Source organism: Tenrec ecaudatus, assembly GCF_050624435.1.
Source record: "Tenrec ecaudatus isolate mTenEca1 chromosome 1 unlocalized genomic scaffold, mTenEca1.hap1 SUPER_1_unloc_13, whole genome shotgun sequence".
In the NCBI taxonomy this organism is placed as follows: Eukaryota; Metazoa; Chordata; class Mammalia; order Afrosoricida; family Tenrecidae; genus Tenrec; species Tenrec ecaudatus.
In genome coordinates this window covers 1,984,125-1,997,162 of record NW_027457553.1, presented here as the reverse complement: position 1 = coordinate 1,997,162, position 13,038 = coordinate 1,984,125, and positions in this window count along the sequence as shown.

Below are 13,038 nucleotides of genomic sequence, written 5' to 3'. Positions count from 1 at the left end.
TGTGTCCAAAACACATTAGTCAGTCAGTGTTCTCCTGTGATCCATAAGGTTTTCTTTCAGTAATTTTTGGAAGTGGACTGGCAGGCCCCTCTTCCTTGTCTGTCTTAATCTAGAAGCTTCACTGAAACCTGTCCACCATGGGCAATCCTGCTGGTATTTGAAATTCTGGGAACAGAGCTTCCAGCATCATAACAATACACAAACCATTATAGTACGACCAACTGACAGATGAGTGGAGGATATCTATATATCTATATCTATATCTATATCTATATCTATATCTATATCTATATCCATATCCATATCCATATCCATATCCATATCCATATCCATATCCATATCCATATCCATATCCATATCCATATCCATATCTACATCTATATCTATATCTATATCTATATCTATATCTATATCTATATCTATATCTAATCTATACCTATAACTATACCTATACCTATACCTATACCTATACCTATACCTATATTTATATCTATATCTAATCTATATCTATATACATATACATATACATACATATATATATATGGAGAGAGAGAGTAAAACTGGCAATGCAGTATGATTAGTCAGTATTCTGATGATCTGCTGCTAACAGAAAGTATCCCCACAAATAACATCTTAAAGTAATGATAATATCAATTTTGCTCACAAATCTGCAATCTGGGCAGAGTTCAGTGAGGACACTAGTTTTGGCTTCATCAAGCATTAGCTGGGGTAGCTCAAAGGACAGAGGCTGCAGCTCTCTTAAGACTCACTCCCTCACACGACTGATACTTCTATTGGTTGGAGCTCAAGAAGAACCCTATATGTAACATTTTCATTTGGCCTGGTCTTCCTTGCAACATCCTGACAGGGTCCCAATGGTGAACAACCCAATACGACCAGGTGGAAGTCACAGAGCAACACTTCTGCCATAGTCAAAGGCCTGTCAAGATGCAAGGAAGAGGGAAAGCAGGCCCTGTTTCTGGAAAAGTGAACACAAACTCATCTTGTCACAAGAGAATGTGCGATGTGCAACATTAGGACAGTCATCTTTGAAGGACACAACCTGCCACGAGCCAAGATACAGAGACAGATTTCTACGAAAGTGAAAGGGCAGGACTTAGACTTAAAGATAAAGCCACAGACTTCATAGGACAAGAGCAATAGGGAGACAAGCAAAGGAAAGCTCTAGGACGCAAGCCTAACATGGCTAAAGATAGGGACAATGTCAGGACTGAACTGGAAGCAAGCAGACACCTGTGCAAGGCAGAACCCGTGAAGTTGTGAGTGCCTTCAAAGCTAAGTCAAAGTACCTTGGGGCGTGAGAAGGGAAGGAGCAGGAGAAGAAATTAATGGGTAGGTTTATGGAATTTGTAAGTCTGGGGACAGAGCATCAGGAATAGCTGGGTTCTGGCACTCAGTTGATACCATCAGAGTTTGAACCTTTTCCTTTCAGTGCTGTTTCCTTTTGAGTTTCACGCAGGCTTCCTGATGACAGCTGTAGTTTTATCTAGAAGCTCAGGAATTCTATTAGAGAGAGGCTCTTTTCCTTTCTAATCATTGGTGGTACTATCAGGTAAGCATTGGATTGCTAACTGCCAGGTTGGCAGTGCTACCCTACCAGCTACCTCATAGGGAAAAAGATGGAACTTTCTGCTCACATAAATATTTACAGTCTGAGAAACCCCACAGGGACCTTCTATGATTCAAAATGGACTCATTGGCAATGGGGCAATTGTTTCTGGGGCATTTTTTAGGGTTAGATATCATTAACCTAGCATGAGTCACATACTGAGTCTGACCCAGTCCCTTTGGACAGAGGAAAGTCATGCCCTGACTAGCCAGGCCTGGAGCTGGCAGATTGGGTCATGCCAGCAGAAGAATGGAGATGGAGCATGGTGGAAGAGTGCTCCCAAAGATACAAGCCATGTGCTGTGCGTGGAAGAAGGGCAGATGAATGGTCCATTAATTAGCCAGTCATTGACAAAATGAGGTTGCATAACAAATGGCTCCTAAACCCAGCAGTTCAACAACCAGCCCAACCCCTTCCCTCCCACACACACAGTTCTTAAAATTCAGGATCAGGGAGATTAACTGGAACTTTGAACTTGGCACTTCAGGGCTTGGAAGAGATGACAGTGCATGTAAAGGCCTTGGGGCAGGAGAGATCTTGGTATGACTGAAAGCCCAGAAGAAGACTACTTTGGGGGAGGTGAGATAATAGGAATGGAGTTTTCAGTGAGCATTTCCTTGAGAGCCTTCAAGCAAAAGCGATTTTTCTATATTCATGTTTTAGAAGTAGATCTCCACCCATTGGGTAAAGCTTTGGCTATTGGATTGGTGTCGGTATGCAGGGAAAAAATAAATGGACTTGTTATTGATTAGGAGCCTGTGGTAGTCACCTAATCTTGTGTCAAGTTAAGGATTAGGAGTGTGGCGTGGAGTCTAGGCTGACAATCTGGAGATAGTGAGATTTTTATGTGGGCATACCCTCTCCTGAGAACTCTGAGAAATCTGGTACTTCCTCCTTGGAGGTGGAAGACACGTCCCTCTCTCTCTCTCTCTGCTACTTCTTGGGAGACATTGCAGAAGGCAAGCCAAATGGATGCGACCAGACCTCTGAAGCCAAAGAAGCCTCAGAGAGATCGCTGCCAGCACTGAGATGCTTACAATGCCACTGGATCCACAAGACTTTCCACCCATTGGCCTGTGATTATCCTGCATTCAGCATCACTGCACATGTTTTATGGGTCTGAAAAGGAATTTATAGATTGGTATCAGACATATGGGCTAATATCAGACTTATGGATTTGATCTGCACTGGGCTGGGACGTTTGTTTAATGTACAATTACTGTTTGATATAAAACTCTCTCTCTGGATTTATAAGGTAGAATTAGACCAGAACATGTACTCTGGTACAGACAGGAGCTGCAAACACAGGGAATCCACGACAGATGATCCCTTCAGGACCAGTCGTGAGAGTGGCAATACCTGGAGGGTGGAGGGAAGGTGGGGTAGAAAGGGTGAACCGATTACAAGTATCTACATAAAACCTCTGCCCTGGGGGACGGACAACAGAAAAGTGGGGGAAGTGAGATGTTTGATGTGTAAGAGATGACAAAATAATTCATATATTATCAAGAATTTATGAGGGGGGGGGATGGAAGTGGGGAAATGAGGAGCTGATACCAAGGGCTCAAGTAGAAAGCAAATGTTTTGAGAATGATGAGGGCAGCACATGTACAACTGTACTTGACACACAATGGGTGGATGGATGGATGGATGGATGGATGGATGGATGGATGGAGGGATGGATGGATGGATGGATGGATTGATGGATGGATGGATGGATGGAATGACTGTGATAAGAGTTGTATGAGCCCCCAATAAAATTATCAAGGGTTCATAAGGAGGGGGGAGTGGGGATAGAGGAGGAAAACGAGGAGCAGGTGCCAGGGGCTTATTTGGAGAGCAAATGTTTTGACAATGATGAGGGAAATGAATGTATAAATGTGCTTTATAATGGATGAATGGATGGATTGGGATAAGAGTTGTATGAATCCCTAATATAATGATTAAATAATAGGGAAATTATTTTTAAAAACCACCAACTACCTGTCATACACATGAGTCTCCCTCGAGTTTTCTCTAGCATACCCAGACTAATACACAGTTCGCCCCTGTCCTATAGGGCCGCTATGAGTTGGCATGGACTTGAGGGCAGTGAGTTTGTTAGGGCTTTGGAGTTCAGCAGGCCTTTGTTGGTGTGTTTGAGTCTATTTTTGTAGCTGTTGTGTGCAGGTCAGTGGCTCATCTTCCAGCACTCTATAGGACCATATTTTGTTGTGACCCATAAGGCTTTCATTTGTTAATATTTGGAAGTAGATCACCACGTCTTTCTTCCTAGTCTGCCTTAGGCTAGAGCAGTGGTTCTCAATCTGTGGGTTGTGACCCCTTTTGGGGTCCAGCGACCTTTAAACACGAGTCACCCGATTCATGGCAGTAGCAAATTTACAGTTATGAAGTAGCAAGGAAAATGATTTTATGGTTGGGGGTCACCACAACATTAGGAATTGTATTAAAGGAATGTTGAGCACCACAGGGTTCGAGGTTCCACTGAAGCCTGCCCATCATTGCTGACCCTTCTGGGGTTTGTCATATCGGTGGCACGGCTTCCAATTTCACAGCAACACTCTAGCTACCACTGCACCACGAACTGATAGACAGGTGGTGGACTGTTCTTAAAAGCCACCTGATTTACGATGCTTTGTTTTGACAGCCCTGGAAAATGGATACAGAATCTAGTTTCATAGTCAATGCAAGACACACCTTGGGGCAGTAGGGATGGCATGAAGTGAATAGATTCAAAGTATATTTTAGGGAGAGGAAGGATGACATTTAATGCCTGGGGGCTGTGCAAGAAGGAAGGAAGCAGAGACACCAATGATATTAAGTGCCTGAGTTAAGACAGGAATGTCCAGGGAAGCTGGTGGGTCATGATGGGAGAATTTCACACTCCCCGGGGACAGGGGAAGCACTGATTAGTTCATATGCCTGCGCATCTTCTCAGACAATAGAGTCTTTGTCATCCTCAAATGAAGCATGCAGTTGGAGCTCAGAGAGGGCATGCAGTGCAAATGAAGACTGGCTTGGTTGAGATGGGTGGACCAGGGCCACTAGTCAATTCTGAGGAGCTTCATCAAACCTGCCCAATGTCTCTTGGAGAGTCGGCATGTCTCATGGCCACAGAGGGCCTTTTAATGTTTCACCGCCCACTGCAGCAGCAAGAGGCTCTATCAGCTCATCTTGGAAAGGAAACATAATACCTGCCATCAGGTTCATTTCTTCAAAAAGGATGGAAGAATACAAATGAAAGACTACAGTTTGAAGGGGTCTTAGGCAGACTATCAGGCTCATTAAAGCTTCATTTATTAAAACTTCATTATTCAGAGACATTTTCCCTTTAGGATGTATGCTGGGGTGGGGGTGGGCATGAGGAGGAAGGCTTGGAGCAGGGTAGGGGAACAACCCCACACCCCCAAAAAATACCTTCCCACGAAGCAATTCCAGTGGGCACAGATTAGATAGAAGTTTCATCCTCTGGTCACTTGATGTTTGTCCCTCTCTTTTATCTGAATGCTCTTTCCACATTGCTCTGATGAAGCATCAAATCTGTATTAAAATGCAAGTCAGGAAGCATCATCCCCAACCAACCCTGTTCATCAAAATGGTAGTACTCTCTCCGGGTACCCTGTGTTCTGTTTGTCAACAAGCTGAAGCAGTTGAGCTGGGGCTCTGTGAGGCCCAGGAGCATGAGTTCATTAATATCTGACCCATAATGCCTTGCTGGGTTTATGCCAACAAAGCCCTGTCATTCCTTACCTTAGGATTTACTCACTCCTTGAAACAGGCATTTATTTACATACAGTTTGACCTCATGATGGTGTTCAGCAGATGTGGATCTTACTTATTTGCATTGTTCTGTGACAGTTGCAAAATTCGTTAGTGGCTCAGGGATCAATCCTCTGTGGACTGCCCCGAAGCTAGATGAAGCAAGCGGGTTCTCACTGATTCATCCTCCCTCCTTAGCAATGCTTGCTAGTCAGATAACATAGTGCTCATTAAAGAAACTTCCTGTATCAGTTTAAATTTGTGACCTGGGTGGGAGGGAGGGTTATGATCACAAGTGACAGAAACTGACGCTTGACTAACTTAGGGAAAAAGACCTAATGGTGGATAAATGGTGGGAAGACAAGAAAATGTGGCAATGCCTGGGCAATCTCAGGGCTGTGAAGCAGGTACTGGCGAAACACTCCTCCTGAGGCCAAAGCGTGCCCTCTGTAGTACATTAAATCACATTCACACACACCCATTCATGTTCACATGGAATCTGAGGCTATGGCCTTACTTGGAGAGGAGGTCTTGGCAGATGTGCTTAGATAAGGATTTCAAGAGCTCCATCTTTCTGCGTTTAGTTTTCAGATGGATGCTACATGCACTGACTGGTGTGTTCTTATAAGAAGAGGAGTGGGCACACAGAGACCCCGTGTGAAGACACTGGCAGAGATTGGATCACTGCATCTATAAGCCAAGAAATATCAAGGATTAGCAGCAGTGACCAGAAGCAGAGAGAGGCTACTTTGATTCTGCTTCAGAGCTCTCAGAAGGAATGAATCTTGCCCACACCTTAATTTTAACCCTTTGCCTTTCAGAAAAGTGAGAGAACAAATGCCTGCTGTTTAAGTCACTCGATTGGTACCCATTTGTTACACCTACCCAAAAGAATCATTATGGATTGATCTGTAGCCCCCTCAAAATATGTGAGAAATTTGAGCCTTGGTGGACATGATCCTGTTTGAAAAGAAGGGAGTTCTTTTGTAATATAAATGAGGCTGTATGGCCACGGGAGATCCCCTCATAGAGGGGTTTAGAAGAGGAGATGGGTCAGTCAGAGGGGCGATGCTGGGAGAGTGGAGGGAGAGTGGGTTGGAAAGGGGGAACTTATTATGAGGATCCACATGTGACCTCCTCCCTGGGAGATGGACAGCAGAGAAGGTGGGGAAGGGAGACTCGGGATAGGGCAAGAAACGACAAAACAACAATGTATAAATTACCAAGGGTACATGAGGGACGGGGGAGCGGGGAGGGAGAGGGACAAAAAAAGAGGACCTGATGCAAAGGGCTTAAGTGGAGAGCAAATGCTTTGAGAATGATTGGGGCAGGGAATGTGCGGATGTGCTTTATTCAATTGATGTATGTATATGTATGGATAGTGATAAGAGTTGTATGAGCCCCTAATAAAATGTTTTAAAAAAATGAGGCCATATGAGAATAGGCTTGAGCCTAAACCTAAACACTTCTGAGTTAAAGGCCAGGATAGACCCAGTAACACTCAGTACGGGGAGAAAGATAGCGAGGAATGCCAAGGAACTTTCTGGTATCCACAAAGAAGGACCCTGACTTAGAGTCGCACCCCAAATGTGAACCTGTAAGCTCCAAAGCAGGGGGAAAAGTGTTTTAAGGCTACTGACTTGTTGGATAATTTTTGGTTAAGGAGATTAAGACAGGAACTTAAGACATCCTCCAATCCTTCCTCTGGCTTCGTTCCATTTTTCTCACATTCAAGAGTCCTCCCAGAGGATTCAGTCAGGTGGTTGTTGTTGTTGTTATTGTTGTTGTTCAGTGTCATAGGGAGGGTTTGGATTCATTGTGACCATACATACAACATAATCATACACTGCCCGGTAATGTACCATTCTCACAGTTGTTCTTAAGTTTGAGCCCATTGTTGCAGCCACTGTGTCAATCCCATTTGTTGAGGGCCTTCCTCTTTTTCATTGTCCCTCTACTTTCCAGAACACGATGTCCTGCTCCAGGGACTGATCTCTCCGGACAACATGTCAAAGTTAAGGCGAAGTCTCATTATCCTTGCCCTGAGGAACATTCTGGCTATACTTCATCCAAGATAGATGGGTTTGTTCTTTTGGCAGTCCATGGTACATTCATTACTCTTTTACATCACTATTAATCAAATATATCTATTCTTCTTTGGTCTTCCTTATTCAGTGTTCAACTTTCACATGAATAAGAGACAGTTGAAAATACCATGGCCTGGGTCAACCCGCCCCAGTCCTCAAAGTAATCTCTTGCTTTTCAACACTTTAAAGAGGTCTCGTGTAGCAGATTTGACTAGTGAAATGTGTCATTTGTTCTCTTCTCTGCTGCTTCCATGAGAATTGATTGTGGATTCAAGCAAGACAAAATCCTTGACAATTTTGATCTTTCCTCCATTTATCATGATGTTATCAATAGGTCCAGTTGTGAGGGTCTGGGCTTTCTTTACCTTGAGTCATAATCCAAACTGAAGGCTTTAATCCTTCATCTTCATCAGCAAGCGAATCATGTCCTTCTCATTTTCAGCAAAATTGTGTCATCTGTATAATGCATGTTGTTAATAAGCCTTCCTCCAACCTGATGCTCCATCAGGCACTGCCCCTTAATGAGTTTAGGTCATGAAGGATAGTCCTCCATAGGCACATTGATTATTACCCTACCCCCCTCACATAATAAATTCAGAGAGAGAAAATTTCCCAATAGCAATGGAAAGCTTACTAGAGAAGTGGAGGTTGCTCAAAGCCAAAGTTGACACAAACTGAAAATCAATACTAGTTTTCAATACCTGCAGTTATCTAATAGTTCACTGCACTATCTAAGGAAAGGTGAGGAGAACTGGGGCAATTCCATTAAAAAAAGACAATGCAGGGTATATAAGTCCGTCATTCCTCTGCAGAAGAAAAACACATAGTTGGGTTGTAGAGCTTTGTTTGCTAATCAACCGAATGTAGTTGTAAGGTAGGGGTGTGTGTGCGCGAGTGTGTGTGCGTGCGTGTGTGTGTGTGTGTGTGTTGAAGGGAGGGGCTTGCCATTCTATTTCATAGCCAGGAGAAAGATGAGCCTCTTCCCATATCTTTTGCTCTGTGGCAAGTTACTGATCTACAAGGAACTTTTATTTGACAAGGACATTGCCGAGAAAAAACGGGAAGCTTGTGTTCATCTCTGCTGAGAGGTGGAGTCAAAGAGATGGGCTTTATGACAGACACCCCGATCGTGCAACCAAACTATGAAATGGCCTCATACATTCAACACACATTTTCTGCACCTCTCCACTGTGCTGCCCAGATATTACCAGGGAGAGTGTTTTATGGGCAGCATTTTAGAGTTAAGCAGGCAGAGGGAGTGTCTTTGTGGGTGTTGTTTTTACCAGTCCTTGGATTGTTCTGGGACAGGCATGTCTTTTTCCTCTAAAGTAACTGATCACGTGTAAAGAAGGAGTCTCTTCAGTAAGACGGGTTAAACCAAACCCAACCTATGACAATCATCTCTATTGGAACACATAGCGACCCTATACAAACACCCGTAGGTTTTCCAAATTTGTAACTCTTTTGGGGGGTCAACTACCATATCCTTCTCTTTCAGAACCACTACAGAGTTGACCGTTGTGTTAGCAGCTGAATGCTTGATCACTGTGCCCATTTTGTTTGCTGAGCCGCCCTCAAAACACTGAACAGGTTTTCTGGGTACCAAGTATGTCCACTTCTATATCTGGCATAGGGTATTTTCCCCAAGTTGATAGGAGGTGCAAATCAGTTACTAGGGGTTTGGCAGAGTCAGTATGGAAACTGGGAGGGTGTGTGAAATTTGAACCAGAGTAGAACAATTCCAAGACACTTCCTAGGGATTCCTGGCATATAATATGCAAATGATAGTCAAGATATATAACGGTGTCTCTCTTCTTTTTTCTGTCAGTACCTGGTGTGGCCACAAAGGAGAAACCTGGTCTCCTGCTATTTTGAGCATCTAGTGTGAATGACAGGAGATAAGTCACATGCTAATGAACCGTGGTGGTGTAGTAGTTAAGCACCATGGTGCCCGGCTATCAAAGGATATAGCGTCTGGGGTCTTAAAGGCTGGAAGATAAACAGGGGGCCATCTAGCTAAGAAACAACAAAGCCCACATGGAAAAAGCACACCAGCCTACCCCGACATGATCGCTGAAGATAAAGTGGGTGCATAAGCACATACGAGCATGTTTTCTTGATGTGCACTCACCCTTTACATACAACTCTCTTATACATATGTGTTTCTGTGGATTTGTTTCTCGAATGCACCCAGACTAACATAAGCTGCGTGGAACGCATTTAAGAAGCCTAGACAAGGGCAGGGCAGGATATTCGGAGGGACTGGATCCAGAATTAGAGAGGAAGGAGCCCTGGTGGCAAAACGGGCTGCTAGCTCCCTGTCCCAAGAGGGACAATGAGACTGCTGGCTCCCATGAAGATTTACAGTCTTGAACACTCCATATAGGGTCACTGTGGTTGGAATCCACTGGACGGCAGTGACCTTTTGGGATTGAAGGTGGAAGCCACCAATGACTTCCTGCCATTGATCCAAGGAGCCTCCGGAGAGTGTGTGAACTTCTGGAATGCAGTGAACAACCTCTGCACATCTGCTTTTTGTGCTGCCCAAGTCATGCCCTTGGCCTTTGCTTAAACATATTCATCCAGAAGTGAACCATCACAGCTGCTCCCTCAGGAAGCTGGGGGCTGAGCTCTCTGGTTCCACTCTGTCAGCATTTCTGGTCCGGGTACCTCCCCTCTGCCCCGGCACAGGCAATGTGCTTTTGGAAGCAGTGCTCCCTGGGTAGTGGGTATGATTTGCCTCCTCTGGCCTAACATGATGAATGCTGAGATGGGGTGGATACTAGGGGGTTAAACTCCCTGAACTTTACCTAGCCCAGGGGAAAACTTATTATTTAAAGTAAGTTTTAGACAGAATCTTTAGAAAGATAAATTGTTAACTTTATGTACACAATTACTCCCCAACATATAGGCTCAACCTCATAGGCTGTGGATGACCTTGAGCAAGTGCTCAGTCACAATGGGTTTCTATCAGGATTGAGAGTTCAGCTCTCTCAACTCTCCAACTGGTTATTAGCACCATAGTCTCATTTCTATTTATGTATTTACTTTGTTTTTAGGGGGAAAGACCCCCAATTCAACTATATTTCATTAGGAACTCCTTTGCTAAGTTTTACACAAGAAAAAGGCACAAACTGCTGTTCTGGATGAAGGAGAGCATCCACAGGAGGCCACAATGTTGTTGAAGGACCCAAAGCCACAGTTACTTAAATAAAATGACACCCATTCTGTCCTGCTGACTCTGACTCATAGTGACTCTGTGTAGGGATCCTGAAGTTGCTACCTTTACAGGAAGCAATAACCTCATCTTTTCCCTGTGGAATGACAAGTGGCTTTGAACCAGCGACCTTGCTCTTAATAGTCCAACACTATCCAGCATTACCAACTGGGCTCCTGAAAACTTAAATAAGACATAGAAAACAAACAACTTTGTCACAAAATTGTGACTGAAGACAGATCAATTCATGGAGTTTCAGGAGGGCCTGTGAGAGCATGAGCGGGACCTTCATTGGGATGTGCACACTACCGTATATCGTTGAGTCTGGCCCGGGGAGTGGACGCAAGCACACTGCCTGAGGGACAAGCTTTCCACTGCCAGTCAGCAGTAGGAAAGAACTCAATGGCGGCTGAATCTGTGGCCCCTCAAAATGGATGTAGGGTCTCCACATAGACTCTCACTGTGAGCCACAGCCTATTGCTCAAAATTTAAGCTCAAATACGACTTAAACGCCAAACATTCTGTTTCCTTAAAATAGGGTACTGCCAGGATAAGCTAGAAGTCTGCATGACCTATCAGATCTCAACGCCGATCTCAAATCACTTCACATGATCCATTCTACCAGTCATGTCAAGGACAACTAGAGGTCTGCATGAGTGAGCCCAAATCGCCTCCTCACTTACCCATTCCAGAGGCTGTGCCTGTATAACCTATCGACTAACACATTCCCATATGCCGTGGTTATGAAACCAACCATCATGCTGGAATAAGTACCAATCAAGATGCAAGGGTCAGGGTCAATGGGAAAGCAAAATAGGGGCTGAGGGGAGCCAAGAGGGGTCCCTTCACTCAATCCCTAAACATGATCTAATGTCACTTGACTGGGTTCTTCCTCACATCTCAAGGGCACCCGATTCATGATTGAAGTGAATTATGCTTATTCAATCATTGTTCTGCTTGCTGTCGGGCTGTGCTGCATCCTCTTCTTGCTTTTTTGTGCATGGCTCCCTCTGTTGTGTTGACAAATGGCTCCAGAGGGATTTGACATAGGGAAAAAGCCCACCCACATCAACTGTCACCAGAAGCAGACACTAAGTCCATTTCTCTCACCTCACAGAACTATGCACACCAGACACTGGTAGGGCTGCCTGGGAGGGGAACCCTTAGTGCAGTGGTTATCAACCTGTGGGTTGCGACCCCTTTGGGAGTCATATGACCCTTTCACAGGGCTCACCCAATTCATAACTCTAGCAAAATTACAGTAATGAAGTAGCAAGAAAATCATTTAATGGTTGGGGGAGGGGTGCATCACCACAACAAGAGGACCTGTATTAGGAAGGTTGAGAACCACTGCCCGAGTGTGTTTAGGACTTTGCTGCCCTCAAGGTCATCAGACATTCCTGAAGGCAGAGCCACTGCAGGAAGCCCTTCTGGGAAATGCCCTGAAGACAGGTCTCAACCAACTCCACCCTCACCCTCTGAGATCCTAATCATAGGACTCATGGAAATGCTCCCTGCCACTTCGAAGACTGTAAGTCCATGGAAGAAGAAAGCCTCCTCTTTCTCCCTTGGAGTGGTGGCTGGTGAGTTCAAACTGCTCACTTTCTGGCTAACATAACCCACAGACCAGCTCCCCTGAGCTCAGTTTGGTTTGCCGCACAGCACACAATGTTTGGAACCTTCTGAAATAGCTATGCCCATGTGCAGGTTGGGGGGATTTCGCACAAGATGCAGTTTTCCACCCTTTCTTGGCAAACATAATTTTTGCAAAAGGCTTGTATTCTCTTCTGGATCTGAGTAGCAGCTACTCTCATGAAGTCATAGCACATACATTCATGCTACAGTCTTCCCAACTCCCTAATGTCTTATGCCGAGTCTGCTCCATGCTTTTCTGTGTCCTACATGGCAGCTGTAGGCACACAAGGCATGAGCTCTGCATCCTGGGTCCAAATCTCTCCTTCCCACTTCCTCACTGTGTGGTCCTAGGCTCATGACTTTATCATCCTGTGCCACTGATTTTTCATCTGTAAAATGAGGCCAGAATAGCGTCCACACATAGGCTTGTTAAGTGGAATAATTGAATTATTATACACAAAAAGCTTAGAACGGTGCTTGGCATCTTGCAAATACTATTAGGTGGTTTAGCATAGGGACTGGGTCATCCATTACATATGCTCAGGTTCAAACTTCCGGCTAGGAAGGGGTGGTACACCTAGGTGGGCATTACACCTGGATTGGCCCATCTGGGCCAGGTGAATTCAATCCAGCCATTGGGGTTGACCATGACCGTCAACCATGCCTTCCTATGGAGGGATTGAAAAGGCAGGATCTTGCCCGCTCCGATG